Here is a 16,041-nt window from a genome sequence, read left to right on the forward strand (position 1 = left end):
CCCCCCGCCCCCCCCCCCCCCCCGCCAGGCCAATCATAAAGTTGTCGGCTTTTGGGGCAGCGTCCACTCAGATCAGCACCTCAGTGCGAGGTTGGGTCTGAATCCTGAGCACTCATTCTCAAGCTGCTTAACCCCCTGCCTAATACCACGGCATTTGTCTTCAGCATTTAAGGCTGCTGGGTTAGCATGCCTTGAATGTCACACTCTGCCCTGGCTCCACCTGTCAGCTGTCCCCAGTAGGTGAGGCTGTTAAGAAACATTAAACACATCCCTCCCACACACCCTGAGAGGGGCGAGCTGGCTGGGGCCAGCAGAGCAAAGTTCAGACGCACTAAGGTTTAAGATCTCAAGTATCTCATGGGTCTCCCTCTCCTCACCGTCACTCTCTGAGGCAAGACATTACTCTGTGTCATATGGTGGGGCGGCAGGATGGGGAAGCCGGCTCTCATCTGGGTCTGGATGCGGCAAAACGTCAGCTCAGATGAGGCTGTTCTCAGTGAATCTCAACCTGCATTCCTGCCAATTTGCTTTTCCTGATTTACTAACCAAGCTCCCTGAACACAGGCGGGAAGAAGGCTTCTCCATGCCCAAACGGGCTTTCATAGCCCTTCTTGTGGGAATTATTGAAACTCAAGTGTTTTTCTCCCACTGCAGAACTATGACTGATGGGGAGAGAGGGTTCCCTCCCATTGTTTGGGTAGGTCACTGAATTAGTCTGCCACTCGTCCCTTGGAAATTTTCTTTTAGACTCACACAAGAATGAAAGGAGACCAGTAAACTTTCAGTGGCCACTGAGGGAGATGAGGTACAGGTTCAGGAAAGAACCAGTTAATTAAGCCCTCCCACACAGATTGCTGGGAGGAGTGTGAGTGGCAGATTCCTTAAGAAAGTAATTTGTCGTTCGGGGAGCATCCAACTTTGGCATGATCACATGGTTCGGGTGGGTTTGAGCCCTGCATGGGGCTCACTGCTGTCAAAGTCAGATCCTCTGTCCCCATCTCTCTGCCCCTCCACCCACCCACCCCCTTTCTCTCTCTTTCAAAAAATAAATTAAAAATAAAGAAATTTAGGGACATCTGGGTGGCTCAGTCAGTTAAGTGTCCAACTTCAGTTCAGGTCATGATCTCGTGGTTCATGAATCTGAGCCCCACGTCAGGCTCTGTATTGACAGCTCAGAACCTGGAGCTTGCTTCAGATTCTGTGTCTCTCTCACTCTTTGCCCCTACCCCATTTGCACTCTGTCTCTCTCTGTCTTCTTCTCAAAAATAAATAAAAAACATTAAAAAAATTAAAAAAAATTTTTAAAAAGGTAACAAAATTACTTGTGGTAAATACCCCACACTTCAAGCTAAATACTGTTAGCATTGGTTTTGTTGAAGCAAGACATTATATGCCACAAAGTCCTTTGGATAAAAACCATGTTGGGGGGCCTGAGTGGCTCAGTCGGTTGAGGGTCCAACTTCAGCTCAGGTCATTATCTCCCGGTTTGTGGGTTCGAGGCCCGCATCGGGCTCTGTGCTGACCACTAACTCAGAGCCTGGAGCCTGCTCCGGATTCTGTGTCTCCCTCTCTCTCTGTCCCTCCCCTGATCACACTCTGTTTCTCAAAAATACATAAATGTAAAAAAACTTTTTTTAAACTATATGTTGCTCTTTTCTTTCACTTGCACAAGTTTTAAGCATCATCAGTAGGTTTCTTTACTCTTAGTGCTACTGTAGGAAACGCCGTGTATTTTACTTCTTTGTTCATTGTTTGTCTCTCCTGTCAGAATTCGGGCTTCGTAAGCAAAAAGAGTTTGTCTGCTTTATTCAGTGCTGTAACCCCAGTGCCTGGAACACTGCTGGGCACGTGGTAGGCACTCATTAACCACGTGTCGAAGGAATGCTATTCAGAACCACTTCATGATGTGAAATAACATGATGTATTGTGAAGAGCAAGAGGAAGGATACTGCATTTTATGTATGTTTGATAAAAGGGCACCAAAGAAAGTCTAGAGGAAATTTAATCAATGTCAGCAGTGATTGTGTCAGAGTAAGGGAATTAGGGCTTCTTTCTCCCCTCCATCTCTTTGTTCTTGAAATTTTCTACAAATTTTTTTTTAAAGGGCAGTTTTCAAAGGGCTGTGCAACTGCCGAAGCCCTGCGGCTAACATCAGCCTGGGTCCTGTCTCCGACCGGCCCGGCTAGCTGCCCGTCCTGAGGTGATCTCTGCCTCAAGAGCCTCACTTTCTTCATCTCAAGGATGGAGACGATTATGTCTGCCTGGGCTGCCTGGTAGATCAAAGGAAATCATGTTCTTGAAAGTACTTTGTAAGCGGTGGTGTTTTAGACAAACCGCAGGCGCCCCGCCCTTGGGATTGTCTTGTTCCTGGCCCGCTGCCCCCTTCCATCCCATCACCGCAGCCCCCGCCCAGGCCCTCACCCTCGCCCTTGCCCTCGCCCTTGCCCTCGACCTCTCTGTGGAGGCAAGAAGGGGGGAGCTCCTCCGGGGCTTTAAAAGGTCAGCATCAACTATACTCAAATTTTTAAAAACGTATTTAAAAAAAAAAAAAAAGGTCAGCACCTGGTCAAAGGTTGGGCACATGGGCCATGTGTGATTCTGATTTCATTCTTGTGACTAATTCTGGGCTTTTTTTTTTTTTGGTACCTCCTTTGACCCCTGGGTTCTTTCTCAGGGCACAGTGTGGGAACCCAGGGCCTGGCGGGTTGATGAGTGATCTGAGGAGTTCAGAAGAATGGCAGAGTTGGCAAAGCTGTACTTGGTGATATGACTCACCCCCATGTCACCCTCATGTCACTCTGGGGGTGAAGGGAGGGCTCTGGGCACTTGGCCGAGTGGCAGAGTTTATCAAATCTAAATCCCTCCCTTCCCTGGGCTGAGTGGCCAGCAGGAAGCTCCCTACCACCCCTGCTGGGGATCGCGCCCTCCAGCCTCAGTCCAATGGGGCGAATGACGGAAAGACCCACCGCCAAAAGACCAGGGAATGCTTGGCAAGTCAGAGGAAATGAGGAAGCAAAGATGTGAAATCATTCTTCCTCTTCATTATCATCAAAGTCAAAAAGTGTTTATTGGGTGTGTAATGAACTACATCTTCCCTGAGAGTGGACTCTGCCTGAGATTCAGATTTACTACATCACAGTAACTTAGAGCTTGACACTCATTTTCTCCATTCTAGGAAGAGGACACTGAGGATCAGAGGTGGCAGTCACTAGCTTAAGGTAATTATAACGCCACTTCAGTCTCTGTGACACATCACCTATTTTTTAAAAAGCACATGCACATCATCTCATCAATTCTTGTGACCTTGAAGCAAGCGGGAATGATTAGCTTCATTTTATTGATGATGAAACTGAGAAGTAAAGAGGCTTGGTCAAGGTCACAGAGAAGCAAACATTGCCCCTCAAACTCTTCCCCTCCCTGTGTGATGCCCAAAGAGATGCTCTCTCCATTCTGAGCCCAGTGGCTCCCTGACCCAGGCTCTCTCTTAACATTTTTAAGAGTTTCCAAGAAAAATACCATATGATTTCATTTATATGGAGAATCTAAAAAGTAAGGCAAACGAATAAGTAAACAAAAAACAGACTCACACCTAGAAATACACAGAACAAAATGGTGATTGCTCAAGGGAAGGGGGGTGTGCAAAATGGGTGAAGGGGGAGTGGGAGATACAGGCTTCCAGTTATAGAATGAAGAAGTCAGGAGAATAAAAGGTACAGTCTAGGAAATGTAGTCAGTGACACTGTAATAGTGTTGTACGGTGACAGCTGGCAGCTATCCTCGTGGTGAGCAGAGCATAACCTATAGAGTGTTTGAATCACTGAAACTAATATCATATTGTGTGTCAACCATACTTAAATTTTAAAAAAAGTTTTAAATTTTTTTATATTTATTTATGTTAGAGAAAGAGAGAGAAAGTGCAAGCGAGGGAAGGGCAGAGAGAGAAGGAGACACAGAATCCGAAGCTGGACTGGAACTCACGAACGGTGAGATTATGGCCTGAGCTGAAGTCGGATGCTCAACCAACTGAGCTACCCAGGTGCCCTTCGAAACAATTTTTAAATTTTTAAGAGTTTCCCCCTAATGATTAAATTTTCCCCTAATTTACCCTAATTATTAATCACAGTATCTTTATTAATAAAAATGGATATTATAGGAAAATACGAAAAGCACCCATTATTACACCATGAAAAGACACCTTAGAATATTTTTCTATGTAGATGATAATACATATGTGAACTTTTTTTTTCTAGCTAAACTGGGAACAATCCATATGAGACCAAAGACTAAGTCTATTGTGTTCCCAAGTGTATAATCAGTGCCTGGCACAAAATTGGGACTCGGAAAATATATGTCAAATGTATATTATATGCATTATTTTGGTGCTCTTTTTTTTTCTTCATTAAGTAGGCTCTACACCCAATGCAGGGCTTAAACTCGTGACCCTGAGATGAGAGACACATGCTCTACCAACTGAGCCAGCCAGACACCGCTATATACGTTATTTTGTAGCATTCTTTCTTCACTTAGCATGTTATATTTTATCATCTCGTTAGATATTTTTCTAAAATATTTTTTAAATTTTTATTTATTTTTGAGAGAGAGAGAGTGTGAGCAGGGGAGGGTCAGAGAGAGAGGGAGACATAGAATAGGAAGACAGTCTCCAGGCTCCGAGCTGTCAGCACAGAGCCCAACGCCGGGCTCAAACCCAGAAACTGTGAGATCATGACCTGAGCTGAAGTCAGACGCTTAACCAACTGAGCCACATAGGCGCCCCTTAAAATATGATTTTAAGGTTAACATTACATCCATATATGAAATAAAACCTCACTCATGTAACCAATCCCCTAATCTTTTTTTTAAGTTTATTTATTATTTTAGTAGTCTCTACTTCCCATGTGGGGTTTGAACTCACGACCCCAAGATCAAGAATCACATGCTCTTCTTACTGAGCCAGCCAGGAGTCCCCAAGTCCCTAATCTTGTTTCAAGTTTTTACCCTTATAAATAATTCTATGATGAACATCCTTGTACAAAGATTTTTATAACAAATTCTAATTCATTTTTTAGGATAAATTCCTAGAAGTGAAAGTATTCACCAAAGATTATAAACAATTTGAGACTTTAGGTACATTGTGCCATGTTGTTGAAAAGTTTATATTCTCTCTAGAGGCGTGTGAGAGTGTCCATTCACTGCACCTTTAGCAAACATCACCAGGCATTATTATTTTAAAAAAGATTTCGTCAACTTGGTATCTGCCAAACTTTGAAAGAATATACCATCTTACTACATTATTCCAAAGACTTTTTATATATAATATGAGATCATAACATCTCTCTGAAGGAGATGTTAATATAACAGCTAATATTTTCTGAGCACATACTATGGGAGAGGCACCCAGCGAAAGGTTTTAGATATGTTATTGTATTAATCCTCACAACAACTTTATGAGGTATAGAAATTATTGTCCCTGATCTACAGACTAGAGAGTTGAGTCTCATAGAGTTTATGTGACTTGCACAAGTACCTTCCCTAAAAAGCTTGTATTATCCCCATTTTACAGATGGAGGAACGAAAGTGCCAGGAGGTTTGTTGACTTGCCGGGGTCACACACACACAGGGCAGAATGAAAACCCATGCATCCTGGTCCACGGCTCAAGTCGGCTTCCACCTTCCACTATTCTCCTGCCATCTGCCTTGCCCTGTCTATAATGAATCAGTACTAAACCAAGGGCACACTGAGGTCAAGACCACCATTACTGGCCTTGCATTGAAAGTATCCTGCTTCTGTTCTTAAAAGATCAGTGGTTAATTGATAGGTAGATTAACGTATCAACTTGACTGGGCCACGAGGTGCCCAGATATTTGGTCAAATATTATTCTGAGAGTGTCCCTAGGTGTGGGTGAGATTAACATTTGAATCAATAGACTGAGCAAAGTGGGTTGCTCTCCCTAAAGTGGGGGGAGGGGTGTGTGGCTCATCCCATCCACGGAAGGCCTGAAGAGAACAAAAAGGCTGAGTAAGAGGGAATTTGTTCTCTGCTGTCTGAGCTGTGACGTCAGTCTTCTTCCTACGGACTCAGACTGGTTTGAACTTACATTATTGACTCTCTCGGGTCTCCAGCTTACCAGCTGCAGATCTTGGGACTTCTCAGCCTCCACAATCCTGTGGGCCAGTTTCTTATAATAAATGTCTTTAGATAAATAGATAGATTGACAGATGGATCAATAGATAGATAGATAGGTAGGTGGACAGACTTAGATCTAGATCTACAAATAGATATAGAACTATATCTTTTCTATTGCTTCTGTCTCTTTGGAGAACCCAGACTAATATAATCGGGGTCCCCTCACTACGGAGAGTTGGGCATCTGATTGGGAGGGTGAATGGGGCTCTTCACAGGTGTGCTGAGGTTAAGGGTCCAAATGGGGAAAAACAGTGTGAAACCCCACCCTCCCCCATGCTGCCTGCAGAATCCTAACTGGCAAGAGAGAGCAGGGGGCTTGGCTTCGGTGGGCAGCAAAGCCTGAAGCGCAGACCTGCGGCAACGGCTGCCAGTGTGTGGGCGGTGGCTGTGGTTTGCCCCTGGGAGATGTGCTAGACACAGGCTGATCGATCTCGCTCACCCTGCTCTGAAAATGACTGTCTTCATGATGAGCATGCTCGCGTCTCCTCTCTAATCCAATATGTCTCTTCCCTGCAACCCCTAAACACCCGACACAAGAAAATCATGCCTTACACCATCCGCATACTAGATCCCATGCACACGAAGACACGGCATACTGTATAGGTCACAAGGCTTGCTGAATTTCTATCTTTTGAAGCAAAATCTTGGGTGGTTTTTTTTATAGCCTATTGCTCCATATCTTCTCAGGTTTCATTTTTTAAGTGATTACCATAAAGAGAAAAAATGTCATATTAACAGTAGAATAACTCCAGACCCTCCACCCTAATTGCAGTCATTTTCACGTTTGCACATTCTCTTCCCGGACCCTCCTCTATCATGGTCACATGGATATTGCTGTACTTGCGGGACATTCTGGTGTTTGGTCTTTGTTGTTGGGGTTTTTTTTCTTTTTTTGGCAGAATATACTGTAAACATTTTTCTCTGCCCCTATATAGAGTTCATAATGGTCATTTTTGAAGGTTTCCCTCTGTGGGTAAACCATAATGTAACACACCAATTCTCCTTATTAGACATTCAACTTGCTCAAGAGCTTTTGCTTTGGTAAAGACGCTGCAGCACGCAGCTTTGCCATCCTGCTCGGGACTGGTTTTGAATGTCTGTTCCAAACCAAACAAAAAACTCCCTGACTCCCGCTCCCTTTCCTTTAGGCTCTCTCCTTCGATGCCTTTGGGTGATCCTGTCACCTCCTCTGGTCTGTGAAGAGCAGAGGCAGTGAAACCCCCTCACCTCAAGACCAATTGCCGTTGGACTCATGAACAACGCATTTTTGGAAGGTCTTTGAAAAGCAGCACAGCACATGAATGGAATTAAGTGTATGTCAGTAGTTATTTGCTATTACTTCAGACCCTAATGAACCGACCGTGAAAAACAGTAATAACGTAGGACTTCGGTCCATAAACTAGTGCCACTGACAGGTTCAAGTCCCAGCTCTGCTTCTTACTTTCGTGGTTACCTGGGTAAGGTATTCAGCCCTTGCTGCTTCAGAATCCTCATCTGTAAAATGGGAACAATGCTTCTCATCTCGCTGGGCATGTGAAAGAGTTAAATGTGTTACTATAGGAAGTGCTTAGAACTAAGTGACACTTAGCAAACATAATATGTGTGCTATAATTAGTGGAAGTAAAATAAACAACACAAACTATTTGTTAAATGGGACTGCACCATACCATGGCTTTGGATTTCTCTTCTCAAACTCATTGACTCAACACATTTTTATTTTGCATTTATGATGTGCCAGTTAGTAAGCGAGGCCATGGGGCTACGGAAATTAAAAAGATTTCCAGTTCCTCTACAGAACAACCCACCAGTAGCTTGAGTCTCTGTCCCACACACAAATGAGACGAGAAATGTGGGCTCAGTGGCGTAAAAGAAGGAAATAAAGCCATGCAGACTGCTAATTGGGGGTAACATGTTATTTTTCTTCTCCTCTTTTTTCTTGAAACGAAAAGTTATACAAAGACTTCTGTCCTATGAAAAAGCCACTTTTGTAGATCATTGATTTCCAGAGACTTGGTTGATCACAGTGTCTCTTGAGTGAAAGTCCGTGGGGCGACCCAGGTCATTCTGCCTTTCAGGACTGGGAATTTCCTGCCAAGCCTAAAGCATTCCCTGAGAGGAGTGGGACTCAAGCCTTACACACAGCAACGAGCTGTGAAGCTCTGTGTCCAGCAGTGGACAGGCAGCCCCGGGTGGGGGTGGGATGAGGGGACCTCTCTTGTCCCTGTCAGCCCAAAGATTCCATAGTCCCATGGCGACAGGTCCAACCTGTTTTCCAGAGATATAGCTAGTTTATTATTTTTAAAAATATTTTAAATATTTTATAAAATGCACTCATCAAAAGGCTAGAAACACATATCTGTCATTTAAAAATTAAACCATCAGGGCGCCTTGGGGTTAAATGTCCGCCTTCAGTTCAGGTCATGATCTCATGGTTTGTGGATTCAAGCCCCACGTTAGCTGTGCTGACAGCTCAGAGTCAGAGCCTGTGTCTCCTTCTCTCTCTGCCTTTCCCCATTCATGCTCTCTCTCTGTCTCTCTCTCTTAAAAATAAATAAATATTTAAAAATTCTTAATTAAACAATCAAAGCAAAACTCTCCACACACACACACACACACACACACACACACATAGAGGCAATAACTCCACCATGCCATCCATTACCACAACCAATCCCACCAAAAGAAGATCAAGGCAAGCAATTTACATTAGGTGTGAATGTAAAATTCCCTTATCAGCCCACTTAATAAATGCTTTTTGACACTTGAGAACAGTTTCTCTGTGGACCTACACCTAGAGAAATCCACCCACATACCCTGGGTACTCTCAGAGGGTCAAGTTTTGAGAGACTCCTGACTGGAGCTTGTCAGGGGCTCCCCAGAAGGCTGCATGAATAGGGAGCTTATTTGAAAATACAGTCAATCAATACAGACGTCTCTGGGGGGTTTTCTTATATCACAATCTGAATTTGGAAGGTAGGTCAATAAGGCGATTTCTTTTTAAGAAAAAAATTATGTTAAATAGAAACAGAAAATCACATTTGCAAGGCTCTAAGGAAATCATTGATTCAGGCAACAATCATTGGCAGATGCTAAAACCACGAGGCGAGAGCTGGTCTATTACAAGATGCTGACGTGTCACCTCCGAGATTGGTTCCCAGTGATAAGGGAGAAAACACAATGTGACAGCTGAGGACAATGAGGATGAGGAGGTGGATGGGACGCCCAGCACCACCTGGGAGGTATTCTTGCCAAAAATGACAAACTGAAGTCTTTTTAAGCCTTTGCTGCTAACGTGCAGGTTACAGGAAATATAGGGGTCAAGAGTAAGTTAAATGACAATGTGAGGAAGCCAGCAGATAAAACAGAGAATGTAGGGCAGGAGAAAACTGACCTGATTACAAGCCACTGACATGATAAGAAAACAATCAGGTGGGGGAGGGGCCCCACACAAGATTAAAGGAGCCTAATGCTGGGGCGCCTGGGTGGCTCAGTCGGTTAGGCATCCGACTTCAGCTCAGGTCATGATCTCACCGTTTGTGGGTTTGAGCCCCGTGTCGAGTTTTGTGCTGACAGCTCAGAGCCTAGAGCCTGTTTCAGATTCTGTGTCTCCCCCTCTCTGTGCCCCTCCCCTGCTCATGCTCTGTCTCTCTCTGTCTCAAAAATAAATAAGCTTTAAAAAATAAAAAAATAAAAAATAAAAGAGCCAAATGCAAGTATAGACCTTACTTGGATCCAAATACAAACAGACCACTTGAAAAGACAGCATTGGAACAACTGGAGAACTCTGAATGTGACTCAGTGGTACGTGACATTAAGGAGTTATTGTGATAACAGTCACTTGATTCTGTAAGAAAAGTGTCCAATTTTTTTCACAGATGCATTCTGAAACATCTATAAGTGATATGTCACCATGATTAGCATTTTCTTTAAAATATTTTGCTAAAAGGGCACCTGGGTGGCTCAGTCGGTTAAGCATTAGATTTCAGCTCAGGTCATGATCTCACAGTTCTTGGGTTTGAGCCCTGCATCAGCTTCTGTGCTGACAGCTCAGAGCCTGAAGTCCACTTTGGATTCTGTGTCTCCCTCTCTCTCTGTCCCTCCCTTGCTCACACTCTGTGTGTGTATCTCTCTCTTTCAAAAATAAATAAACATTAGGAGTGCCTGGATGGCTCAGTCAGTTGAGCGTCCGACTTCAGCTCAGGTCATGATCTCACGGTTGTGGGTTCAAGCCCTGTGTCGGGATCTGTGCTGACCACTAACTCAGAGCCTGTGGCCTGCTTCGGATTCTGTGTCTCTTTTTCTCTCTGCGCCTCCCTGTTCACACTCTGTCTCTGTCTCTCAAAAATAAATAAAATGTAAAAATAAACATTAAATTTTTTAAAATAAATATTTTGCTAAAGAAAAGGTAAAGTGAGGAAATAGAGGAAATGTTGATATCAGTAACTCTAGGTGATGGATAAAATGAGAGTTCATTATACTAGACTCTCTACTTCCATTTACCTTGGAAGGTATTCATAATACAAAGTTTTAAACTATTAATTTTAATTGCAGAAATTGCAGATGAATAAGGAATACATTTTCACAGCAAAAAGTCCACACGGAAATGATAAATAAAGCTCAACTCCTCTTTGCACCCCCCGTCCCTGGGCCAGCCTCCTCCCCAGCATTTGGGTGTATAGAGATTGTTTTTCAATTTCTTAGCTGTTCCTGCTAGAATCCCAGCTCTCAGCAGTGGGCAAGGATATAAAATAGACATCACCCACTTTCTGGCATCCAAGACGTTTTTGAAGTTTCTTGGACAAACTGAGTGGTTTCTCCTCCCTGATTTCAGCCTTGGGGGGCTTTTTGCCCATCATGAGCACCGAGCTAGCCTTCGCTTCAAGATCCTCCATCAGACCTTGCCAGGTGACTTTCAACCATTCCGTAGAACCAACCCCAACCACTAACCCCTCTCTCTCCACCAGCCTCCCACAGGGCTATCAAAGCACCTAGAACACGTCAGTGCACGTGCTTATGAACAAATAGATGGAAACGCACTGGCCAGTTGCAGAAGGGTTGGGGCAAGAGCTTTGGGGTGGGAGGTGTGAAGAGGTCACACATAACCGGGTTTATGGACCATGTCAATTGATTCCAACAATGTCATGCCTCAAATTAGACCATCTTCCCTTTAAAACACACTCCTTTCTCATCACGTTGAGTATTTTAAGAGGAGCCAGAGGTGTGAGGTACTAATTTGTTTCTAGTTAATCCATGCCAAGGCCCGAGGCTCGGGCCTGGTCACAGGTGGAAGGTGCCCTTTGAAGCCTTGGGCTGCGAAACCACAGGAAGTGAAACTTGGTCACCAGTAAACAGGTTTGGACCACTGAAGATGTAATTATCGTGCAGAAGTTTCTTGCTTTCTTTTTTTTTCCCTGAGAGTTGGGTGTGAGGACAAGAAACTTATTTTTCTTTTAAGACTAGGAATGTGGAAGAAACGTCTCTTAAGAAAACCACTACCTTTCCTTAGGTGCTTACTATGGGCAAAGCATGATGCTAAAAGGCATCTTTTAATAAAATGTTTATTTATTATTTTTAAAAATGTTCAATGAGCCCCAGAGAGACAGAGAGAGAGAGAAAGAAAGAAAGTGAGGGAGGGGCAGAGAGAGAGGGAAACAGAGGATCCGGAGAAGCCTCCACACTGTCAGGGCAAAGACCGATGTGGGGCGTGAACCCACAATCCATGAGATCATGACCTGAGCCAAAGTGAGATGCTCAATGGACTGAGCCACCCAAGTGCCCTAAAAAGCATCTTATCTACATCCCCATTTTATATACGAAGAAACTGAGGCTGACTCCAAAACACATAATTTTTATGTCTCTCCTAAATTAGGTACCTGAGCTGCCTTAATAATCACCTACCAGGCAAAGTGAGGAAAAGGCCCCAAGTAGGTCAAGGGCTAGTGTGGAGTGCACCTCTATCTCAGGCCTTTGAGGAAAGCAGCCGGTTATTAGAGTTCTGATACTAATCCGGCCCCGATCAGAGCCGCAGACACCACTCCCCGCCCCGGCACCTTTCCCACCACCTCTCCTGTCAGCTGCCCAGTCTTCAGCCTTCCTGCAGTGCAGCTCACACAGGGGCTCAGCGGCCAGGGGTCTGCTCCCAGGGACCTGGGAATTTTCTGCCACACACAACCCTGCCAGGGAAGGATGCAGTGGGGACCAGGCTGACAGTGTCTTCGCTACATGCCATCCGACTGCAAGCACATATGGGCTTCTTTATGGGACCTGGGAGGCGGGTCCAGCGTGCAGAGCCAGGTGTCCTGTCTGTCTGGTTCTGCCATATTTTTTTTAGCTTTTTAAAAATGTTTATTTTTATTTTTGAGAGAGAAAGAGAGAGAGACAGCATGAGCAGGGGAGGGTCAGAGAGAGAGAGGGAGACAGAATCCAAAGACAGGCTCCAGGCTCTGAGCTAGCTGTTAGCACAGAACCCGATGCAGGGTTTGAACCCACAAACCACAAGATCATGACCTGAGCCGAAGTCAGACACTTAACCAACTGAACCACCCAGGCGCCCCTGGATGCTGCCATGTTTGTAAGCCCCCCAGAGTCACTACTTTCTTTGCTCTGGTATTTAGCTTTTTATCTTTGTAGCTGTGCTGGTTTTAAAAAACTTTTTTAATGTTATTTATTTTTGAGAGAGAGAGAGAGAGACAGAGATCTAGCAGGGGAGGAACAGAGAAAAAGGAAGACACAGAAATTGAAGCAGGCTCAGGGCTCAAACCCACGAACTGCCAGATCATGACCTGAGCTGAAGTTGGATGCTTAACTGACTGAGCCACCCAGGCATCCTTGTAGTTGCGCTGTTTTTAACATAATTCACTATCTTTTCTTAGCATTTCACATTCTCTGTGGGTCTCCAGAAAAGGAAGAGGGAATGGCCAGAGCCCAGGGCTTTGGGCTTGCTGGGCAGTCATCCCAGGAAAATGGGAAGGTAGGCTGGGGACTTGGGGGCTTGCAGTGAGGGAAGGGCCATAAGAAGCAAGGAAGAGTCTCAGGCCAGATTAGAGCCTACAGACAACTCCACTCTGCCCTCCATCACTTTTGCTCTGAGGACTTTTTTCTCCAGGGCACAGGGAAGAAAGACCAGAACGCATTTGGTTCAGACCGAAGAGCATGCAACTCTCGCCCCCTGGTGGTCCCACCAGGGAGAGCAAGTTACAACGGGGGCTTTTGCACCTTAGGTGAAGGGGGAGGAGGGCAGCTCAGGGGCTGGGGCTCGGTACAGGTGCTCAAACATAGTCCTGTGACCCCTGGAATCGATGGGATCCTGAGAGGCTAGGATGGACAAGCTGGAGAGGAAGGGGTAGGAAGAACAAGAGAAGGCGAAGGAAAGAAGAAAGAGAAGGGAGAGAGGAGGTGGGGAGGGTAAAGGGCAGGCCCCTGAACACTGCGGAGAGGACCTGGTGGCCTTCACAGACCAGCTGACGACCGCTGGCCTGAGGGCTGCCAGCGTGTCTTGGGAAAGTGGGTGCCTTTCCCGTCTCATGGGAGCCTGAGCCCCAGAGATGGGTCTGTCCTTCACTCCAAGCAGCTCTCTGGACTCCCTGTCCCCCAGCCCCAGTTTCTTAAGGGGGTGCTCTTGCCTTGAGGCAGTTAAGTGCAGCCACCTGGCTTGACTCCCAAAGTTGGTCGTGTGCATTTCCCGCAGTTACTCACCTGCCTGCAGCCAGCCTGCGCCCGGTCCAAAGGGTTGTGGCCCACAGACGCAGAGGCCAACGGGCAGGGCCCCTCCTGCACCTGCCCCCCGCTGCGAGCTGCAGGATGCGGTCAGGAGAGGAAACAGGGCCTCCGGCTCCCAGTCATTCTGGGGTTTCCAAAAAGCTCCTTGCCGAGGGCACCGACAGGGCACACTGTCTGGACCACCGAGAAACGGCTCAGTCGCCTCTTCCAGCCCATGGAGGAAGGAGAGGGGGAGGGGAGGATGGACAAGGTGAGCCCCATCCCCTGCTAGGCCTGAGGTCCCCAGGCTGCCTGAGTCAGCAGCACCCATGGGCAGGGAGAGGTCTGGGGTGGGCCCCCATCCCGTGTGTGTGGGAGGGCTGTTCGCAGTGCAGACCGACAGCTGCCCAGCCACCATGAGGCTTTCAGAAGCCGAGCTATGGGGATCCTAGCTTGTTCCTCTTTCTTCCCTTCAGCGAGAACTCAGAGAGCTTTCCCCCCGGACCCCTCCTCCACGGCTTCTCAGGAACCACCACCCACAGAGATAAGCTGCTACCCCTTCTGCCAAAGAGAGGACAGAACCGCACTGGGGACTTGAGGACCTCTCCCAATTTGCACCCCTTCCCTTCCTTGCATAGTCTGAGCCAGTCAGTTCCCAGGCAGTGGAGACATATTTTTCTTGATTCCTTTTGAATAAAAAAAAAATTTTTTTTAATGTTTGTTTATTTTTGAGAGAGACAGAGAGACAGAGCCTGAGCAGGGGAGGGGCAGAGAGAGAAGAGACACAGAATTCGAAGCAGGCTCTAGGCTCTGAGCTGTCAGCACAGAGCCTGATGCGGGGCTCGAACCCACAAACTGGGAGATCATGACCTGAGCCGAAATTGGGTGCTTAACCCACTGAGCCACCCAGGCGCCCCTTGATCCCTTTTGAGTTTTTAATAAAAAAATCAAGCATGTACAAATCAGATTTCACATAAACATTTGGATTTCTAGCATTTGTTTTTAAAATAGAAGTGCTGTGCTTGTGACAAGGTTCCCAGTGACAGCCGCCTCTGAGACAGAGCGTCCGTGTTAGAATGTGCCACAGTCTCTACCCTTCCATGCCCCCCTCCAGCCACAACACATGCCAAGGCCAAGGTACGAGTTGTAAATGGACAAATGAAATATGGCCATGTTGGAAGGTTAGAATTCTTCTACCTGACATAATTCTTTCCTTCACTTCATCTGATAAGCCTTTTAGGTGTTTGACATTTTATAACCACCACTTCAGGGCTATGGAATCAGAAAGATCAGTTTTCCAGTCCTGCATCAATCATTTACTGGCTGTATGGCTTTGGGGCACCTGTAGGGCTCAGCCAGTGAGGCATCCAACTTTGGCTCAGGTCATGATCTCGCGGTTCATGGGTTCAGGCCCTGTGTCAGGCTCTGCACTGACAGCTCAAAGCCCGGAGCCTTCTTCAGCTTCTGTGTCTTCCTCTCTCTCTGTCCCTCCCTTGCCTGTGTTCTGTCTCTGTCTCTCTCTCTCTGTCTTAAAAATAAAATAAAAATTTTAAACATAAGACAGGAAGCCATCAAAATCCTAGAGGAGGAAGCAGGCAAAAACCTCTTTGACTCGGCCGCAGCAGCTTCTTACTCAACATGTCACTGACGGTAAGGGAAACAAAAGCAAAAATGAACTACTGGGACCTCATCAAAATAAAAAAGTTCTGCACAGTGAAGGAAACAGTCAGCAAAACTAAAAGGCAGCTGACAGAATGGGAGAAGATATTTGCAAATGACATATCAGATAAAGGGTTAGTATCCAAAATCTATAAAGAATGTATCAAACTCAACACCCAAAAAACAAATAATCCAGCGAAGAAATGGGCAAAAGACATGAATAAACACTTCTCCAAAGAAGATATCCAGATGGATGACAGACACATGAAAAAATGCTCAACATCACTCATCATCAGGGAACTACAAATTAAAACTACAATGAGATCCCACCTCACACCCATCCGAACGGCTAACATTAACAACTCAGGCAACAACAGATGTTGGAGAGGATGCGGAGGAGGATCTATTTTTGCACTGCTGGTGGGAATGCGAACTGCTGCAGCCACTCTGGACAACAGTATGGAGATTCCACAAAAAATTAAAAATAGAACTACCCTAC

The sequence above is a fragment of the Suricata suricatta genome, chromosome 3, assembly GCF_006229205.1.
Source record: "Suricata suricatta isolate VVHF042 chromosome 3, meerkat_22Aug2017_6uvM2_HiC, whole genome shotgun sequence".
Taxonomy (NCBI): Eukaryota; Metazoa; Chordata; class Mammalia; order Carnivora; family Herpestidae; genus Suricata; species Suricata suricatta.